At 42.5% G+C, this 21,564-nt stretch overlaps 2 long non-coding RNA genes across 3 annotated transcripts; one reads left to right on the top strand and one right to left on the bottom strand.

Annotated features, from left to right (window-relative positions):
• Positions 1–10,822: 10,822 nt before the first annotated feature.
• On the bottom strand, positions 10,823–11,792 carry LOC111950301 (uncharacterized). Its single transcript, XR_002875479.1, has 3 exons — positions 11,350–11,792; positions 11,105–11,168; positions 10,823–10,942 (listed from the first exon to the last, which is right to left on the bottom strand). It is a non-coding gene; the product is annotated as an uncharacterized lncRNA (long non-coding RNA).
• Positions 11,793–15,317: 3,525 nt separating this feature from the next.
• LOC111950075 (uncharacterized) lies at positions 15,318–19,590 on the top strand. Of its 2 annotated transcripts, XR_002875455.2 has the most exons (4): positions 15,318–15,826; positions 17,475–17,573; positions 17,677–18,084; positions 18,909–19,590. It is a non-coding gene; the product is annotated as an uncharacterized lncRNA (long non-coding RNA). The 2 variants fall into 2 exon arrangements; XR_011473989.1 differs by having other exon boundaries at positions 15,319–17,573.
• The last annotated feature ends 1,974 nt before the right edge of the window (positions 19,591–21,564 follow it).

Raw genomic sequence — 21,564 nt, forward strand, 5'->3', positions numbered from 1 at the left:
TGTTTGCAAACTAAACTGTCCCTGTTTGCAAATAATTAGGAATCTGAGCATGGCACTTTCAAAAGTTAGGCCTACCTTTCCACCCCAGACAAGAGTAGGCTTATCAATGCAGAAACATTTAAGCGTTAACTGTTCGCTACTCTTCTTCCGTGGCGTAACCCAACGAGAGAAGGTCACAAGCGTTTCCATAAAAGCTGTCTGGATTTAAACATCTTCTATTGTACAGAAAGTGAATAGCTTAATCAATTGACAGTGACAGATTACTTCCCAAGCAAAGCCAGCCTATGAATGTCAAAGAAATTAAACAATGATATCCCCATATGTATTGGAGTCACGTCTTTGTAGCATAAAGCATCGCGGAACAAAGCTCTGTTGTAAATCATTTTATATAATCGGATCCATTTTATTTTCTTCAAAATCTTAAGCTAACAAGGGGTAGACCTGTGCTTTTTGACATTTTCTTTAATTAAAGGTAGTTATATGGCAGACCCTCTCATACCCCCTCAATTGGAGTCTTGGTTTTAACTTAACAGCCCTTAATTGACACGGAGGTAGGCTATTTAAAGAGTGCATGGTCGGTGGAGGAATTGACCGACAAATCTATGGATATAGCAGCCTATGGACTAATTTAGTCTGTCAAACAGGTRGGCCTACCTCTTATTTCTTAAATACGAAGAAATAGGCTCCAACACAAAGTCCTCGTTGTTAGTAAAGTCTAATTAAAATAAAGACGTTGAAATTAATTATGCCTACTCGAATTTGCCTACTTTCACCACCATGAGCTGTCCACTTCCGATTGATTGTGCCGTGGCTGTTTTAACATCACAATGTAAATTACTCAAATCTGGCTTATTGTAAGGTCAATAACCCTGATAAATACCCTGAACAAAAATATAAATGCAACAATTTCAAAGATTTTACTGAGTCAATTTAAATAAAGTCATTAGGCCCTAATTTATGGATTTCACATGACTGGGAATACAGATATGCATCAGTTGGTCACAGATACCTTAAAAAAAGGTAGGGGCGTGGATCAGAAAACCAGCGCAAAATCATGCAGCGCAACACTCTCCTTCACATAGAGTTGATCGGGCTGTTGATTGTGGCCTGTGGAATGTTGTCCCACTCCTCTTCAATGGCTGTGCGAAGTTGTTGGATATTGGCGGGAACTGGAACACGTTGTCGTACATGTCGATCCAGAGCATCCCAAACATGCCCAATGGGTGTCATGTCTGGTGAGTACTGTTGGATTTGGGGTAAACTTTTAACATTGTTATACGCATAAGCATAGTATATAAAGGAGTGGAAGAGACTGGTTTTTATGTCAGAGGTTAATGGTTCTCTGTAGAAAGACAGAGTGGCTGTGGAATGTGCTGGGTGGACGGGAGGGAGTCACGGCAGTGCGATAGGTGATACGGGTGGAGAGCTTTGGATTAGACATCAAGGGGGTTGAGGTCAGGTCAGGTCACCTTAAGGGAGACAGAACGGTTTATTACTCTGTCACTTCGTCTTCCTGTCGAACCATAAGATGTAAGGATTGGAGAGAAGGAGGAGTGCCTAAAGTGGAGTATATACACTGCTCAAAAAAATAAAGGGAACACTTAAACAACACAATGTAACTCCAAGTCAATCACACTTCTGTGAAATCAAACTGTCCACTTAGGAAGCAACACTAGATTGACAATACATTTCACATGCTGTTGTGCAAATGGAATAGACAACAGGTGAAATTATAGGCAATTAGCAAGACACCCCCAATAAGGAGTGGTTCTGCAGGTGGTGACCACAGACCACTTCTCAGTTCCTATGCTTCCTGGCTGATGTTTTGGTCACTTTTGAATGCTGGCGGTGCTTTCACTCTAGTGGTAGCATGAGACGGAGTCTACAACCCACACAAGTGGCTCAGGTAGTGCAGCTCATCCAGGATGGCACATCAATGCGAGCTGTGCAAGAAAGTTTGCTGTGTCTGTCAGCAAAGTGTCCAGAGCATGGAGGCGCTACCAAGACAGGCCAGTACATCAGGAGACGTGGAGGAGGCCGTAGGAGGGCAACAACCCAGCAGCAGGACCGCTACCTCCGCCTTTGTGCAAGGAGGAGCAGGAGGAGCACTGCCAGAGCCCTGCAAAATGAACTCCAGCAGGCCACAAATGTGCATGTGTCTGCTCAAACGGTCAGAAAACAGACTCCATGAGGGTGGTATGAGGGCCCGACATCCACAGGTGGGGTTGTGCTACAGCCCAACACCGTGCAGGACGTTTGGCATTTGCCAGAGAACACCAGATTGGCAAATTCGCCACTGCGCCCTGTGCTCTTCACAGATGAAAGCAGGTTCACACTGAGCACATGTGACAGATGTGACCGAGTCTGGAGACGCCGTGGAGAACGTTCTGCTGCCTGCAACATCCTCCAGCATGACCGGTTTGGCGGTGGGTCAGTCATGGTGTGGGGGGTGGCATTTCTTTGGGGGCCGCACAGCCCTCCATGTGCTCGCCAGAGGTAGCCTGACTGCCATTAGGTACCGAGATGAGATCCTCAGACCCCTTGTGAGACCATATGCTGGTGCGGTTGGCCCTGGGTTCCTCCTAATGCAAGACAATGCTAGACCTCATGTGGCTGGAGTGTGTCAGCAGTTCCTGCAAGAGGAAGGCATTGATGCTATGACTGGCCCGCCCGTTCCCCAGACCTGAATCCAATTGAGCACATCTGGGACATCATGTCTCGCTCCATCCACCAAGCCCACGTTGCACCACAGACTGTCCAGGAGTTGGCGGATACTTTAGTCCAGGTCTGGGAGGAGATCCCTCAGGAGACCATCCGCCACCTCATCAAGGAGCATGCCCAGGCGTTGTAGGGAGGTCCTACAGGCACGTGGAGGCCACACACACTACTGAGCCTCATTTTGACTTGTTTTAAGGACATTACATCAAAGTTGGATCAGCCTGTAGTGTGGTTTTCCACTTTAATAWTGAGTGTGACTCCAAATCCAGACCTCCATGGGTTGATAAATTTGATTTCCATTGATAATTTTTGTGTGATTTTGTTGTCAGCACATTCAACTATGTAAAGAAAAGAATATCACATATAGGATGTGTTATTTTAGTGTTCCCTTTATTTTTTTGAGCAGTGTATATTTGTAATGTTGGAAACATGTTTGGGTCTGAATACAGCTGTGTCGACTCTTTGGAAGAATTAAACTTGGTTAAGCTTCTCTAGTGTCCGTGAGTTCAACACTCTGAAAAATTAGAACCTAACAGTATGCAGGCCTTGGAAGAATTGGGACATTTTCAGCTTCCAGGAATTGTGTACAGATCCTCGCGACATGGAGCCGTGCATTATCATCCTGGAACATGAGGTGATGGCGGCAGATGAATGGCACGACAATGGGCCTCAGGATCTCGTCACAGTATCTCTGTGCATTCAAATTGCCATTGATACAATGCAATTGTGTTTGTTGTCCGTAGCGTATGCTTGCCCATACCATAACCCCTCCGCCACCATGGGGCACTCTGTTCACAATGTTGATATCAGCAAACCACTCACCCACACAATGCCATACATGCTGTCTGCCATCTGCCCGGTACAGTTGAATCCGGGATTCATCCGTGAAGTCCACACTTCTCCAGTGGCCATCGAGCATTTGCCCACTGAAGTCGGTTACAACGCCAAACTGCAGTCAGGTCAAGACCTGGTGATGAAGACCAAGCAGATGAGCTTCCCTGAGACAGTTTCTGACAGTGTGTGCAGAAATTCTTAATTTGTGAAAACCCACAGTTTCATCAGTTGTCCAATTGGCTGGTCGCAGACGATCCTGCAGATGAAGAAGCCAGATCTGGAGGTCCTGGGCTGGCGTGGTTACACGTGGTCTGCGGTTGTGAAGCCCGTTGGACCTACTGACAAATTCTCTAAAACGACGTTGGAGGCAGTTTATGGTCGAAAAATTAACATTAAATTATCTGGCAACCGCTCTGGTGGACATTCCTGCAGTAAGCATGCCAATTGCACGCTGCCTCAAAACTTGAGACATTTGTGGCATTGTGTTGTGTGACAAAACGGCACATTTTAGTGGCCTTTTATTGTCCCCAGCACAAGGTGCAACTATGTATTGACCATGCTGTTTAATCAGCTTCTTGATATGCCACACCTGTCAAGTGGATGGATTATCTTGGCAAAGAAGAAATGCTCACTAACAGCATTTAGAGAAATAAGCTTTTTGTGTGTATGGAAAATGTATGGCATCTCTCATTTCTGCTCATGAAACATGGGATGTTTGTTGCGTTTATATATTTTTTTCAGTGTACATCATGGGCAAGAAACATAATTGCTTTTAATAAAATCAATTATAGTAGTAGCAAGCTATCAAAGTTGACCTCTGGTCCTCCTCCTTATCTTCGTGCTCTCCTCAAACTGAACAGAACACAGGCTATAGGCTAGATGCGCGCAATATAGTGCTTTATTTTCGACTATGCCTTATCAACAACAAAAAAATCAGAAGAAACCTTTGACTCTCCTCCTGAACTACCACTGTAGCCCTACACAGCACAGCCATTGGTTAAGCAGCACACAAAAAAGTTTTTGATCTGCAAGAGCAGAGTAGGCCGGGGCTCAGGGTTGGAATATCCATTGCAGTGCGCAGCCAAGTTTTATTTACACCATCCCAGCAGCTATCTTAGAAATATAACTTTGCTCTGTGCTTCTCCCAGCATGCACTTCGTAGCCCATATGCTATGGATCATTTGCTTGAGACCACACTAAATAGCCTATAGGCGCAATGATATTGCCCGCCCAGTGGCGAATCAGAGATGAGGGGCGGCATCGGGCACACATCGATATATAGCCTAATATGCAAATAATTCTAAAACACTGAGAAATATTGAAATTTTATCAGTTACCAATTACTGTCCATTAGGAAAGTATTCAGACCCACATTTTGTTACGTTACAGCCTCATCTTAAAATTAATTACATTTAAAAAATCCTCAATCTACACACAATACCCCATAACGACAAAGTGAAAACTGTTTTTTTTTTTTTTATGTGCAAATGTATTAAAAATAAAAACTGAAATATCACATTCCGAATGCACTGTACATGACCCTCCCCTGGACTAGTTAAAAAAATAAAATAAACCCTCCCCTTGACTGAAATTTTAAAAGCATGAACCTCCCCCATTTTCCTCCAGGTAACCATTCTGTACATTTAGATCTAGCTAGCAAGCTAATATTCCAGAAGTTAGAGTATTTATTCTGAAGTGAATGGGAAAACAAACTTGTTTTCTATTGCCATTTTTTATTAATTTTAGTAGTTGATACAATTATTATTCATATCAGGTAATAAAATAAAAAAAGTTGAATCCTAGGGCTTTTTTATTTGGGGGCTTTTATTTTGAAGATTCTAAGGCTTTTATTTTAAAGTTCTGTCTGTACAAATGAACATTTCTTTAAGCATTTGCATGCAGCGTTTCCATTTTTACTAGATCCAATTGACATCGGGGCACAAGCGTTTGTTCAAAGACATACAAAATCCTGTTTTTCTGAAGAATACAATAATGAAAGGTATCACTTCTCGTCTCATTGTAATGCATACTGTTGGCACCATCTGTTGGCACCATCGTTGAGCAACGATACACTCCGCAGCTGTGGGCTTACAGTAATGCAAACACTGTGCATTGATTAAACATTTTCCACGTGTGTAGAATTTATGCATAGTCGATGACGCAGGAAACTTGAGCAAATACGGAGAGCCATATGGAGAGTATACTTCTCACTGGCAAGAATTCTCCTTCATTTCGTGTCGTTCCTTGGTCATTTGCTCTCAACAAGAAATGTAATAGTTTTTATAGAATAGCAGGTGATGTATTCATTGATAGTAAGGTTAGGTCAATGCTTTGGGAGTAAGTTAAACTGTAAACTAGTTAAATAATTATTAACACCAGGACTACCTAATACTAAGGGGTGGACAAACTAGTTGACTCGAGGGCCACGTCGGGATTTTGAAATTCAACGGAGGGATGCATTTTTTGGGGGACCAATTGTTTGTTAAAATCAATCTGCAGGGGACTCCCGAGTGGCGCAGCGGTCTAAGGCACTGCTTCGCAGTGCTTGAGGCGTCATTACAGACCTTGGTTTGATCCCAGGCTATGTCACAGCTGGCCGTGACTGGAGACCCATGAGGCAGCGCACAGTTGTCCGGGTTAGGAGAGGGTTTGGCAGGCCRAGATTTCCTTATCCCATCGCGCTCTAGCGACTCCTGTGGCGGGCTGGGCGCCTGCACGCTGACATGGTCGCTTGGTGCACGGTGTTACCTCTGACACATTGGTGCGGCTGGCTTCTGGGTTAAGCGGAATTGTGTCAAGAAGCAGTGCAGCTTGGCTGGGTCGTGTTTCGGATGACGCATGGCTCTCGACCTTCACCTCTCCTGAGTCCGTACGGGAGTTGCAGCGATGGGACAAGACTAACTACCAATTGGATACCACAAAATTGGGGAGAAAAAAAGGTTAAAAAARAAAAGATTAAATCATTTGCCGTACTATGCCCCCCCCTTGGGTTAGGGTTAAGTTTAGGAGTTCGGTTAAAGGGTTAATGTTAAGGTTAGGGGAAGGGTTAGCTAACATGCTAAGTAAACTCAGAAAAAAAGATTTTTTTTTTCCTTTTTCAGGACCCTGTCTTTCAAAGACAATTCGTAAAAATCCAAATAACTTCACAAATCTTCATTGTAAAGGATTTAAACATTGTTTCCCATGCTTGTTCAATGAACCATACACAATTAATGAACATGCACCTGTGGAATGGTCATTAAAACACTAACAGCTTACAGACGTTAGGCAATTAAGGTCACAGTTATGAAAACTTAGGACACTAAAGAGGCCTTCCTACTGACTCTGAAAAACACCAAAAGAAAGATGCCCCGGGTCCCTGCTCATCTGCGTGAACATGCCTTAGGCATGCTGCAAAGAGGCATGAAGACTGCAGATGTGGCCAGGGCAATAAATTGCAATGTCAGTACTGTGAGACGCCTAAGACAGCRCTACAGGGAGACAGGATTGACAGCTGATCGCCCTCGCAGTGGCAGACCACGTGTAACAACACCTGGACAGGATCGGTACGTCCGAACATCACACCTGCGGGACAGGTACAGGAAGGCAACAACAACTGCCCGAGTTACACCAGGAACGCACAATCCCTCCATCAGTGCTCAGATTGTCCGCAATAGGCTGAGAGAGGCTGGACTGAGGGCTTGTAGGCCTGTTGTAAGGCTGGTCCTCACCAGACATCACCGGCAACAACGTCGCCTATGGGCACAAACCCACCGTAGCTGGACCAGACAGGACTGACAAAAAGTGCTCTTCACTGATGAGTAGCGGTTTTGTCTCACCAGGGGTGATAGTCGGATTCGCATTTATCGTCGAAGGAATGAGTGTTACACCGAGGCCTGTACTCTGGAGTGGGATCGATTTGGAGGTGGAGGGTCCATCATGGTGTGTGGCGGTGTGTTCAGAGCATCATCGGACTGAGCTTGTCGTCATTGCAGGCAATCTCAACGCTGTGCGTTATAGGGAAGACATCCTCTTCCCTCTTATGGTACCCTTCCTGCAGGCTCATCCTGACATGACCCTCCAGCATGACAATGCCATCAGCCATACTGCTCGTTCTGTGAGTGATTTCCTGCAAGACAGGAATGTCAGTGTTYTGCCATRGCCAGCGAAGAGCCMGGATCTCAATCCCATTGAGCACGTCTGGGACCTGTTGGATCGGAGGGTGAGGGCTAGGGCCATTCCCCCCAGAAATGTCTGGAAACTTGCAGGTGCCTTGGTGGAAGAGAGGAGTAACATCAAGAACTGCAAGAACAGCAAGAACTGTCAAATCTAGTGCAGTCCATAAGGAGGAGATGCACTGCAATACAGCTGGTGGCCACACCAGATACTGACTGTTACTTTTGATTTTGACCCCCCCTTTATTCAGGGACACATTATTCAATTTATGTTAGTCACATGTCTGTGGAACTTGTTCAGTTTATGTCTCAGTTGTTTAATCTTGTTATGTTCATACAAATATTTACGCATGTTAAGTTTGCTGAAAATAAACGCAGTTGACAGTGAGAGGACGTTTCTTTTTTTGCTGAGTTTAGTTGCAAAGTAGCTAAAAAGTAGTAAATAGTTGAAAAGTTGCTCATGAACTAAAATGATAGTTGTCCGAGATTAGATTCACACTCACAACCTTTAGGTCCAGATCAATACGAAATGCTCTGAGACCAGATTGGATTTCACAAAACAGAATTTCATAGGATAAATGTGCGGTTATTATTGACGAAGATGTAAATGCTATGCTCTCAACTCTGCCAAATAAATTAAACATTTTTTAAATATATTCCTATAGCAAATCTCATGTGAAAATGAAAACTCAAAGCATTTAAATATCTTCCAGATTGTTTCTAATTTGCAATGTCTTATCACAAACATTGAGGCAAAGTGGCCTGGATCTGTGAATGACTTCAACATACTCCAAGAGAGAACACTGTACCGTCAGTGACATAGTAGTGGAATGCATAGTCCTTCATAACATTGCCATCATTTGTAAGGAGGTACCACCCTGTATCAWTTGGATGCCCTGCAAAAACCCAGAGCCTGTTCACTGTGATCAACAAACTGGTACAGCAATCAGGGATAGCATCGCTGCTTGGCTCTTTACATCATGCAGACAAGTGTTATGATCATTTCACCCCAAAAAGCCAAGAGGGTAAGAGAGGACTCGCTCCACTAAGTGACTGAACAAAAATGAGTGACTACAGACACTGCAAGAATATGCTCTCCAGAGATTAGTAAATGGTATCGAAAGAAGGAATCTGTTGACCAATGTTTATTTGAAAAAGGGACATTTATTAAAAAAGTTAAACTGGAAGATTGCAATAACAACATAAGCATGATTAATTTATGTTCCTTGTGGTTCATGACTGAGAAGAGAAACAAAGGCTTCACGTGCAACACAGCATTCCTAACTTAGCCCACAATGTCTGCTGTGTGGATCGAGCAGTCAACAAGTCGAGCAGTCTTTTGAAATAGTAAGAACATTTCAGCAAGACAACTCAATGGCAACATCCATTAAAGCCAAGATAATGGAATTCATTGCCCTTGACAATCAACCGTTCTCTGTCGTGGGTGATGTTGGCTTTCGCCGACTGGTCGAGCACACACTACCAAGTGCGCTATTTTTCAGATGTTGCCCTACCAGAGTTACACAGTAATAGCGTCACTACTACTAGCTTCACGACATACATACTGTAATGAAACAGGCAGGGAGCAGGTCTCGAACCCTCGACCTTCTAGCCCGAAGTCCAGCACGCTATCGACTGTGCTCCAAAAGCATACTCGAACGGCAGAGTTGATATCCACGCTTATAAACCCAGGGTCGTTACACTACTCCCTCCTTTCAAAGAGCGTGTCCTCGCGCTAGCTTGCGACTCAACGTCTTATAGGAACGCGCTCACCGACCAAGCACACGCACTGTCGTGGATGCAAGGTTCGATCACTTCTGACACCAATGTAATGAAACAGGCAGGGAGCAGGCCTCGAACCCTTGACCTTCTAGCCCGAAGTCCAGCGTGCTATCGACTGTGCCGCAAAAGAATGCTCCAGCGGCAGAGTCGATATCGCGCTTATAAACCCAGGGTCGTTACAATACTATGGGTCTTTGCATGTGTCAAAAAAGATACAGTAGTACTGTCAAAGCTGTATAAAAAAGTATGCAAACAAGCAAACACCGGCCATGAACGATGTGTTTTCAATACCGCGTTTGTAATAAAGCATCGTTTGTTCGACGGCAACTTCTGGGGTAGCTAGCTTTAGCTTGGTACCTAGCTAGCACCAATACAACCAGCCTGAAAACAATGACCAGTAGAAACTGCTGTCATTTTCATCATTCTTAGCAATGATTTAGGAATCCTTGTGAGTAAGTATTAGCTAGGTTGCCACTTGTAGTTCGTCTATTGAAATTGAACTTCAGTTCATGAAAATAAATAGCTAGCCAGCTACTAAACCGTGTTGCCCAAAGCTAATGTTGTAAGCAGCCAGCTAGCTTCATGTGGTTAAATGATTATGTGACGTGCAGTCATATTCAGGTCCTGAACAAATGAACAACGAAACAGCACAGCAAGTAAGTGAAAGAAATAGGTTTTGATTATATTTTACTGTTAATGGGAACATACGTAAATGCCAACAAAATAATTTTATGGTCAGTGTGGTGTGTGTGTGTGTGTAACCTTTTATTTAACTAGGCAAGTCAGTTAAGAACAAATTCTTATTTACAATGACGGCCTACCCCGGACAACGCTGGGCCAATTGTGTGCTGCCCTATGGGATTCCCAATCACGGCCGGATGTGATACAGCCTGCACTCAGATGCAGTGCCTTAGACCGCTGCGTCCGTCCGTGTGTGTGTTAACTTTTTAACTACTAGAATGCTTAAAAGGCAGCTAAAATTTTTAATATAGGTATCGTTTTTTGGGGAAAGGAAAATACCGGATATCGGTATCGGCCAAAAATGTCATATCGGTGCATCACTAGAATAAATCCTAAATTGGTTAAATTAGAAACATGAGAACTGGTTGTTGAAGTGATGTGGAAAGTTAATATACATTCCCGAACGGATATCCAGTTAGTTTCCCCAATCTTGGGCCTTGAATTCCACCAAGTTTGACTTACTGTTCATACAAAGCTCTTAGTTTATTATTTATTTAACCATCCTTCTACAATTATACAAACATGATACTGCTTTTTTTTATGACATCCTGTAAACATTAAATTGTGAAATGTACATTTAATTGTTTCTCAAGTAATTTAATCTCCAAGGTAATCTTTTGCGTCTTGAATTTCCTGTAGTTGATCTCCTGTTGCAAGTATTTAATATACAAGTCCTTCATATTGACATTTGAGGGCTTTCTTTGTTTGTCACCCTGAAAAACATTGATTTAAATCAAATGCATAATTGTAATTGTTTAACAGCTGCCATTTCACACATTTTCTCAGTACATTGTATTCATAATGTAGAAATAAGGCCTTATATGGCAAACACTTTTTTTCAACAACTTATCATTGAGTTAGTGTAATAATCTTACCTCTGTCCCATGTTTTGGAAGTGGATGCTGTGGCCTCAGGCAGGTTCTCGTTTATGCCTGGACCCTATGAGGTGTAATGTTTAGGCCATTATCTTTATCCATGATGTCTGATTACTGATTAGGCCACTTACAGAATACTTTTTCACTTTCAATGATAATGTATACATCAATAAATGTATTTAACAAATTCCACAAACATTTTCCAACCGCACAAATCTCTTCTAAATAAACGGTATTATGCCTACCTCATGTGTAGAGGATTCTGACGTGATTTCTTCTGCATTATCAATGTATATGACTGGTACCTAAAACATACAGCGGTCAAAATAACAAAAGTACTGTAGGCTAAGTAACCACTGCTTGAATGTTTTCTATAGCTTTTCATAACTCACATTACTCAAAGACACTTTGGACCCAGATTCTGCTGCTGTCTCCTCTGATGTCATGTGGTTTGCTAGCACTGCAAAAGCATAATGCTCTTGTTAAAACCAAGGTGAGGTCCATGCCAGATCTAATAAAAGACGCAGAGATGATCCCAAAGGATCTTGCCTCACAAAGTTTGAGCGGGACAGTGTTGACTCAAGCTCGGAGGTTTCTCCTGTCATACAGTCTATAGTGGAACAGAACTGTTGGGTTTCATCCATATGTTCCTTTGCAGCAGAAAAGCCAGGTTGTAGTGAGCCTTCCCTGGTCATACGCCTCTCTGCTTTATTTGGTCTGGAATCAGAGATTACATTGTACATCTGTATCTTGACAAAACGTCACAGTGGAGAGTTAGGGGCACTGACTGTGCAACTCACTTGTTTGTACCATATTCTTATATTTCACCTTGACCTGCACCCAACTTCGTTTTACTCCAGATTAGAGGTTGACCGATTATGATTTTTCAACGCCGATACTGATTATTGGAGGACCAAAAAAGCCGATACCGATTAAACAGACAATTTTTTAAATATATATTTGTAATAACGACAATTACAACAATACTGAATGAACACTTTTATTTTAACTTAATATAATACATAAATAAAAAAAATCTATTTAGTCTCAAATAAATAATGAAACATGTTAAATTTGGTTTAAATAATGCAAAAACACATTCTTTCTTGAGAAAAAAGTAAAAGTGCAATATGTGCCATGTAAAAAAGCTAACGTTTAAGTTCCTTGCTCAGAACATGAGAACATATGAAAGTTGGTGGTTCCTTTTAACATGAGTCTTCAATATTCCCAGTTAAGTTTTAGGTTGCAGTTATTATAGGAATTTATAGGACTATTTCTCTCTATACCATTTGTATTTCATATACCTTTGACTATTGTATGTTCTTATAGGCACTATAGTATTGCCAGCCTAATCTCGGGAGTTGATAGGCTTGAAGTCATAAACAACGCTATGCTTCAAGCATTGCGAAGAGCTGCTGGCAAATGCAGGAAAGTGCTGTTTGAATGAATGCGTACGAGCCTGCTGCTGCCTACCACCGCTCAGTCAGACTGCTCTATCATATTAAATCATAGACTTAATTATAATATAATAAACACACAGAAATACGAGCCTTTGGTGATTAATATGGTCAAATCCGGAAACTATAATTTCAACAAAGAAAAAAGGTTATTCTTTCAGTGAAATACGGAACCGTTCCGTATTTTATCGAAAGGGTGGCAACCCTAAGTCTAAATATTGCTGTTACATTGCACAACCTTCAATGTTATGTCATAATTATGTAAGATTCTGGCAAATTAATTACGGTCTTAGGAAGTAATGGTCTTCACACAGTTCGCAACGAGCCAGGCGGCCCAAACTGCTGCATTTACCCTGACTCTGCTTACACTGAACACAAGAGAAGTGACTCAATTTCCCTACTTAATATTGCCTGTTAACAAGAATTTCTTCTAACTAAATATGCAGGCCCAAATTAGGCACATTTGGGCAGTCTTGATACAACATTTTTAACAGATATTCAATGGTTCATTGGATCAGTCTATAACTTTGCATATACACTGCTGTCATCTAGTGGACAAAATCTAAATTGTGCCTGGAATATAATACATTATGTTCTTTCTCTTGCATTTCAAAGATGATTGTACAAAAAACGCATGTTTTTTTTCTTTGTATTATATTTTACCAGATCTAATGTGTTATATTGTCCTACATTAATTTCACGTTTCCACAAACTTCAAAGTGTTTCCTTTCAAATGGCATCAAGAATATGCATATCCTTGCTTCAGGTCCTGAGCTACAGGCAGTTAGATTTGGGTATGACGTTTTAGGCGATTTTTTTTTTTAAACGGTTGGGTCCTTATTAACCAATCAATCCACCGCTAGCTAGCATAACATTCTATCCAACATAATATTAGCTACAGCTACAGGGGCTAACTTGCCACTCACTGGGTACTGTAGGTTGTCTATATGGCAGCTACTTAAGCGTTGACTGAATCGGCAATTTTATGCCATGCTTCCTGTCTAAATTTGCGAGCAGCAGTTGTATTATTTTTGTGATAGAAAATATGTTTTAGGTCGTCAAACCGCTGAAGTATAGCTTGCTGCTCTGAAAACCGCCCTTTGTCCCTTTTCCATTTTTCAATCACGTGGTGTTATCGTTGTCATGGTTACCGCTCTTCTATTTTAAAAAAAATCAAAGATCCTTAAACCCCTACCTTTACTCACCCTAACTATAACCCTTACCTTAACCATTTTAAATGTAAACATCAATGGGGTAGGGCATCCCAAGAATTATTATGACCACGCTATGGAAAGGGGAGACTCCGTTTTGCTCTACGCCCCCAACAAGTGTCACGGGACTCGTTTCAATTTGATTATGCTGATGTGCACCGTTTGAACTACAACCTAACAGTGGTGGAAAAGTACTCAAAAGTCATACTTGAGTGAAAGTAAAGATACCTTAATAGAAAATTACTCAAGTGAAAGTAATCCAGTAAAATATTACTTGAGTAAAAGTCTAAAAGTATTTGGTTTTAAATATACTTACTGTAAGTTTCAAAAGTATGAAAAAAAAAAAGTACGGCTATGGAACCCTGACCTGTTCACCGGACATGCTACCTGTCCCAGACCTGCTGTTTTCAACTTTCTAGAGACCGCAGGAGCGGTAGAGATACTCTTAATGATCGGCTATGAAAAGCCAACTGACATTTACTCCTGAGGTGCTGACTTGCTGCACCCTCGACAATACTGTGATTATTATTATTTGACCATGCTGGTCATTTATGAACATTTGAACATCTTGGCCATTGTTCTGTTAAATCTCCACCGGCACAGCCAGAAGAGGACTGGCACACCCTCATAGCCTGGTTCCTCTCTAGGTTTCTTCCTAGGTTTTGGACTTCTAGGAGTTTTTCCTAGCCACCGTGCTTTCTACACCTGCATTGCTTGCTGTTTGGTTTAGGCTGGTTTCTGTTACAGCACTTTGAGATATCAGCTGATGTAAGAAGGGCTATATAAAGACATTTGATTTGATTTAGTGAGTCCGCCAGATCAGAAGGCAGTAGGGATGGCCAGGGATGTTCTCTTGATAAGTGTGTGAATTGGACCATTTCCCCTCCGTAAAATGTTAACAAGTACTTTTGGATATGTCAGAGAAATGTATGGAGTAAAAAATACAATTATTTTCTTTAGAATGTAGTGAAGTAAAGTAAAAGTAGTTAAATATAAATGGTAAAGTACGGCATACACCAAAAAACGACTTAGTAGTTAAGTAGATACTTTAAAGTATTGTTACTGAACTTTACAACACAGCAAACTAATATAAAACACAAGTGTACGGGACTCGTTCCTGAGCTGTCTTGTTGTTATTCAATGTGTTTCTCATTGTAGTAAAGGCCAAGTTCAATGTTTTATCAAATAATTCGTTTAGATTTTTTTTTTTACTAAAGGGGTCCTAAAATTCTAATCAAATAAGCTAAATGAGCCATGGTATGACCATCTTAAAAACAATCACATATGTTAGCTTAGTATTCCAATATCGTTAGCCCCCCCCCCCTCCCCCCCATCTATCTATCTGGATTCTCCTTCACATGGATCCAGCTGTCCATACAATCAGCTGAGAACCCAAGGACAGAGGACTGGCGCATATGCCATTTTGGGCCCCCTTGAGTTCTCGAGAGCTAGTGCCATGACTTGGGAATAAGACTAGGCTAAACCTACAACCATGATCTTTATACCTCCATATTTATCCATCTTTATCCCATGCATCGCCTGCATTACTTAGTGACACTCCTCGGCGATGTCTGGACCTGTCCAACCTCAGCACTGGGAGTGTAGACGATGCTGCTGCACAGGGATCACCACACAAAGGTGAGCAATTCGTTTTACAAAGGCCTATTCATTCACACACAAAAAATGCTTGACAGCAAGTCAGCAACCCAGGGGAAACCCCCAAAGAAAAGCAGAGGAGACAATGGCAAGGATCTGAACAGGTCTCGGATCCGAACCAGCACAGGTCTGTTTGGGTCTGTTTTCCACACTACTTTTCGGAAAGGGTCTGACTGTTCTCGCGTCCATTTGGAACGGGTCTCTGTTTTTTGAAAATGTATTTATGCATATCGGTCAGGCGGGAAAGCCACGGATCCATTCCCAACTTTTTGGACCCGTTAAGACCTCTAACTCCCAAGGTAGGAAGACCCGAGACGCCAGTCTTGGCTGGGCATAAGTTCAGAGTGTATGACCATCTATGCTGGTGTGTGCGTTGCATATTCTGTCCACAAACTCAGGTAAAGTAGCAGAGGCTTTGCACTTTCAGTAAAATGTTGCACCATTTTAATTTCAGTTGCCACTCCTTTGTCTTTGTTTGTCTTTTGTATGTCATTGCATCGTGATATGCTGTTTTCACTCCATCCTCACCATTTCATGCTTTTTTGGCACATTATTTCCTGTTGGTTTGCAGATAAGCCTACTTCTTCTCCAGTGGCCTTGGGCTCTCCTGCACCTACTGTAGGTGCCAGGCTTATTCCTCTCACCTTCAAGAACACCATTAACTTGAACCCTGTGTATAGAAACATTCTGGAAACACGTATGAATGCTGTTATCATTTGTGGAGGGATGAGTACCTGGTCCCCATTGGCCCTGTGGATCCCAGTGGTATTGTGTTGCTACCTGCATCATCTCAAGTAATGATGTTCTCCTTTGTTCCGGGAGCAGTCGCACTAAGAAGTTTATGTTTTACCTTACCAGGCAAGTCAGTTAAGAACAAATTCTTATTTTCAATGACGGCCTAGGAACAGTGGGTTAACTGCCTTGTTCAGGGGCAGAACGACAGATTTGTACCTTGTCAGCTCGGGGATTCAATCTTGCAACCTTTCGGTTACTAGTCCAACGCTCTAACCACTAGGCTACGCTGCCGCCCCAGTTACGGTCCTTCCTGGTAAAGAACAGTCTGTGGACGCACTCTACCTATGAATGTGTTTTTAATGATTCTCATTGTGTTTACCACACTCTTCTCACTCAGCTCAGGTTGCTGTGTAGCAGTCCAAAGCTTCCATTCAGTGAACGTCCATTCAGTAACAAGGAGAATGTGAACGGATGCATTTTGACATTCAGGGCTACAATATGCTTTATTTAAATTCTGTCATCAGTCAGAGATTGAACCTTTCAATGGCATAAATGATTACGTTTCAGCAACAGCTCAGTGCCCTGTGGGGCTTATTCAACTATGGCCACTAGATGACAGAATGGGATTGCTCAAGTGTCTCCACCTCTGTTGTGGATGTGTTTTTGAGGAGTTACGCATTCTCTGTATCTCACCTGAATTACAATGACTGCATTGCTGTGGTTTCCCCTGTGTTTAGATGGCCCCAGGAAGAGATCTCAGGGCAAGCCAAAGTGTTTTATGCCTATTCCRGACTCTCAGCTCCAAGGTGACAGTGAGCCCTGTGCCTTGGGAAGTCCCATCTACCCTGCATCTCCCCCCTAACCCARCACTCTCCAGGGGATCCAGATGGATTAATGGAAATCCTGGAGCAGGAAGCTGATGATGTGATCTGGATCTCATAGACTTGTCTTCAGCTCTTGCCCCATTGTGTTAATCTTTGTCACTGAATGGATCATGCAGCGAGGTTTGCACCTGTGTGAATCTTGAACCTGTATTCAATGCACGGTTCAATCTCTGTTGCTACAGCTTTGAATAATTCTTCCCCAGATATTCTTCCTTTTTTTTCTGTCTTCCAACATGACTCCTTCCTTTTCCCCCAATTTTGAATCTCTCCCCTGCCCTTTCATTTTCTCATGTGTCCATGGCTTGACGTACATCATGGTTGACACAGTAAGCGTAATGCGATGTAGTGCTCCTCCTAACATAGTGCACCTTACATTTGCAGGAAGATACATTATACCTAAAAATACTTAATTCTCTCATTGTCCCAGATGAGTGTTCTTCTGGAAGGGAAGTTCAGCTGCTTGGTTGAGTCTTTTGCCGTGGTGGACTGCTGTTACCCATATGAGTATCAGGGAGGACACATTATGGTGAGAATAATTCCCTGGGCAGTGCAATCTTTGTTTATAACAATGTGGAGTGTGAACTGAGTGTGTTCGTCTGAGTTAGTGTTATCCCTCTCATCACCTGCAGGGGGCTCTGAGCCTGCCCAAAACAGACGAGGCAGTGGATAGCATACTGTCCCAGAGGCTAAAAGCCCACACATTTGATAAGAGGCTTGTGTTGGAGCTGCACTGTGAATTCTCCTCCGAAAGAGCACCCAGAACGTGAYATACATACCTTTTTGTCACATCCTCCTGTGTGTGTTTTCGTGTCCGTGTGTGTGTATCAAATCTGCAGATTACCTATTATCTGCTTTTGACTCCTGACCAGAAATGTGTTTTTTCTGCATGTATTCCATTTGAGATTAAGTCTCTCCTCATGAGAGAGTGCTTTTCTCCTTCTGTAGGTGTCGCCTCCTGCGCAGTGTGGACCACAGCATGAACGAATACCCAGCCCTGCACTATCCTCAAGGGTGGCTACAGAGACTTCTCTCACCAGGTATGGACCTGACAATAAATCTAAATCAAATTGTATTTGTCGCATGCGCCGAATACAACAGTTGTAGACCTTACTGTGAAATGCTTACTTATAAGCCCTTAACCAACAATGCAGTTCAAGAAATAGAGTTAAGAAAATATTTACAAACTAAAAAATTGACATGTGGGTGGCCATTTGATTAATTGTTCAGCAGTCTAATGGCTTGGGGGTAGAAGCTGTTAAAGGAACCTTTTGGTCTTAGACTTGGCGCTCCGGTACCCCTTGTCGTTCGGTAGCAGAGAGAACAGTCTATGACTTGGGGGATTGGAGTCTTTGACACATTCTGGGGCCCTTCCTCTGACACCGCCTAGTATATAGGTCCTGGATGTCAGGAAGCTTGTCCTCAGTGATGTGATGTGCTGGGCGGTATACACTACCCTCTGTAGCGCCTTACGGTCAGTTGCTGAGCAGTTGCCATACCAGGCCTCCTTTTCCCGTAGTCCACGATCAGCTCCTTTGTTTTACACACATTGAGGGAGAGGTTGTTGTCCTGGCACCACACTGCCAGGTCTCTGACCTCCTCCGTATAGGCTGTCTCATCGTTGTCAGTGATCAGGCCTACCTACCACTGTTGTGTCGTCAGCAAACTTAATGATGGTGTTGGAGTTGTGCTTGGCCACACAGTCGTGGGTGAACAGGGAGTACAGGAGGGRACTAAGCACGCACACCTGAGGTGCCCCAGTGTTGAGGATCAGCTTGGCTCCAATACTCAAATAGACTCTGGGCTGTTGGGCAAGGCTGTGATCAGTTTATTTCTCACTCCCCTGGTCTCGTCTGTCTGTCAGGAGCACTGTGAGCCCAAGTCCTACTGACCAATGCACCACGAGGACCACAGAAAGGAGCTGCTGCGGTGCCGCACACACAGCCGAGCCTCCGCCTAGGAGCGCCGCAGACGCCACCACATCCAAACTTTTGTCAAACTCTGAGCCAGTCGTGTCGGGGATGGAGTCCGGGAGAAGAACAGACACTCAGAGGGACAGCTGAGTCCAAACAGTGACCTCGAGATCGTCCGTTTAATTATCCTACAGGAACCTACTTGACTATGTGATAACAAATTGCCCTTTTGTTGTGCTTGCCAGCTTTCCAAATGGAACCCTTTTTCACATGCTGTCATGTAAACTATGCACTATGTCGATGTTCACTGATGCCTTTGTCCATTTTGTAGTATATTTTAATTACAGTAGAGACCGCAGGTCGCCTTTTCAAATTGCTTTAATGTCATTTCCACATTGCAGAGCAGAAAATGGTGGCATTATTTCCAGTGTCAATCATGGATGTATGTTTTTATTATTAATGGGAATCATGACTTAATTTGAGCTCTTCTGAATACCATTTTTTTAACCAGAGTGAATGACCTTGGAGTTTAGGTTGAATAGTTTTTAATGTTTTGATTATATCAGGGACCTGCACATGAATTAATGTATTAACTATGACGTTTATAATTAAAAAACACACCAAAAAACATAACTCTTATTTTAATTATATAATTTCAATGGGTATCATATGGCCCATGGACAGTAAAACCACAACATAAAGGAGAAATCTTTAGAAGTATTTTTTTTATTAGGCTTGTCCTTGTGAATATCCTTATCCCTGTCGGTGCCACAGGTGTGTCTAGTTTGCAGCTGTGATTCCTCCCCCAACACAGCTGGGTTAACTCTATCCCCCTCGCTGTTAAAAAGCCCCCCTCTTCTATGCACAGCAGCTGTAATTGCGGAACAACTGTGGGATTTCACAGGCCCCAAAAAGTGGTATCCGGCTATACTGAAAGCAGATAGGGTGGGAATGGCCATGGTTCAGACTTCAGACCTTTCCCAGGAGGAAGGAAGGCTGGTACTGGCTGGCTGTTGCAGTGAATGACCTTTTGGCAGTCAGTTTTTATGGGTTTTTAATACCACGTATGGGCCTACATACTCATATCTCTGGCAGCAACAACCCAGAGTCCCAGGCAAGGCCATGAGAGGACGGGAGATTTTGGACATTGTTGGAGAAAATTGGGAATTAAGAAATCACATGAGATCAACAGCTATGTCCAAGTGGAGGTATCAAATTGCAGTTTTCAAAAGTCACTTGCTCAACAAAATCATCCTGTCGACTACCATGACTGTATGTGTCTAAAAATGCTTTCTGGTGCGGTGCAATGTTTGGAATATACAGGCTGGTTTCAACTGAGCCAATGGATTTTGAGTTCCTTAATCCCTGCTCCTCAAGTCATGCAGTCCAGAGTGGAGAGGTAACAGGGGGGAAAGTGAAATGATCCATTCCATCTTGTTTATAAGTGGCATTATTAGAGTGGCGATGATGGAGAGATTAGTTATTGTCTGTCAGCGCAATATGCAGGAAGCCCAGGTGCAAAAGCCCAACTGCTAACAGTGAGAGGAAATCCAACCTTATAGTGGACTACAATTTGCTCGTTTTTGGAGTCCAGTTATTTTCTGCAGGGTCAAATTACATTTCAATAGAGAAGGACATCATGTTGGCCTTCAGAAAGTATTCACACCCATTGACTTTTTACAAGAAAAATTGTGTTTCAGCCAGAATTTAAAATGGATTAAATTAAGATTGTGTGTCACTGGACACACAATACTCCATAAAGTCAAAGTGGAATTATGCTTTTAGACATGTTGACAAATTAATTAAAAATGAAAAGCTGAAATGTCTTGAGTGAATAAGTATTCAACCTCATTGTTATGGCAAGCCTAAATAAATTCAGGAGTAGAAATGTGCTCAACAAGTCACATAAGAAGTTGCATGGACTCCCTCTGTGTGCAATAATAGTGTTTAATATGATTTTTTAAATGACTTCCTCATCTCTGTACCACACTCTGTACCATACTCTGTAAGGTCCCTCAGTCGAGCAGTGAATTTYAAACACAGATTCAACCACAAAAACCAGGCGTCCTTCCTAACTCAGTTGCCAGAAAGGAAGGAAACGGCTCAGGGATATCACCATGAGGGCAATGGGGATTTTAAAACAGTTACAAAGTTTATTGGCTGKGAWAGGAGAAAACTGAGGATGGATTAACAACATTGTAGTTACTCCACAATACTAACCTAAATGACAGAGTGAAAAGAAGGAAGCTTGTACAGAATAAAAATATTCCAAAACATACATGTTTGCCATAAGGCACTAAAGTAAAACTGCAAAAAATGTGCCAAAGAAATTATCTTTATGTTCTGAGTACAAAGCATTATCATTGGGGAAAATCCAACACATCACTGAGTACCAGTCTTCACATTTTCAAGCATGGCGGTGGCTGCATCATGTTATGGGTGTGTTTGTCATCAGCAAGTACTAGAGTTTTTTGGGGGGATAAAAAGAAACGGAATAGAGCTAAGCACAGGAAAAATCCTMGAACAAAACCTGGTTCATTCAGTCTGCTTTCTAACAGACACTTGGAGACAACTTCACCTTTCAGCTGGACAATAACCTAAAACACA

Source organism: Salvelinus sp. IW2-2015, linkage group LG23 (genome assembly GCF_002910315.2).
Source record: "Salvelinus sp. IW2-2015 linkage group LG23, ASM291031v2, whole genome shotgun sequence".
NCBI lineage: Eukaryota > Metazoa > Chordata > Actinopteri > Salmoniformes > Salmonidae > Salvelinus > Salvelinus sp. IW2-2015.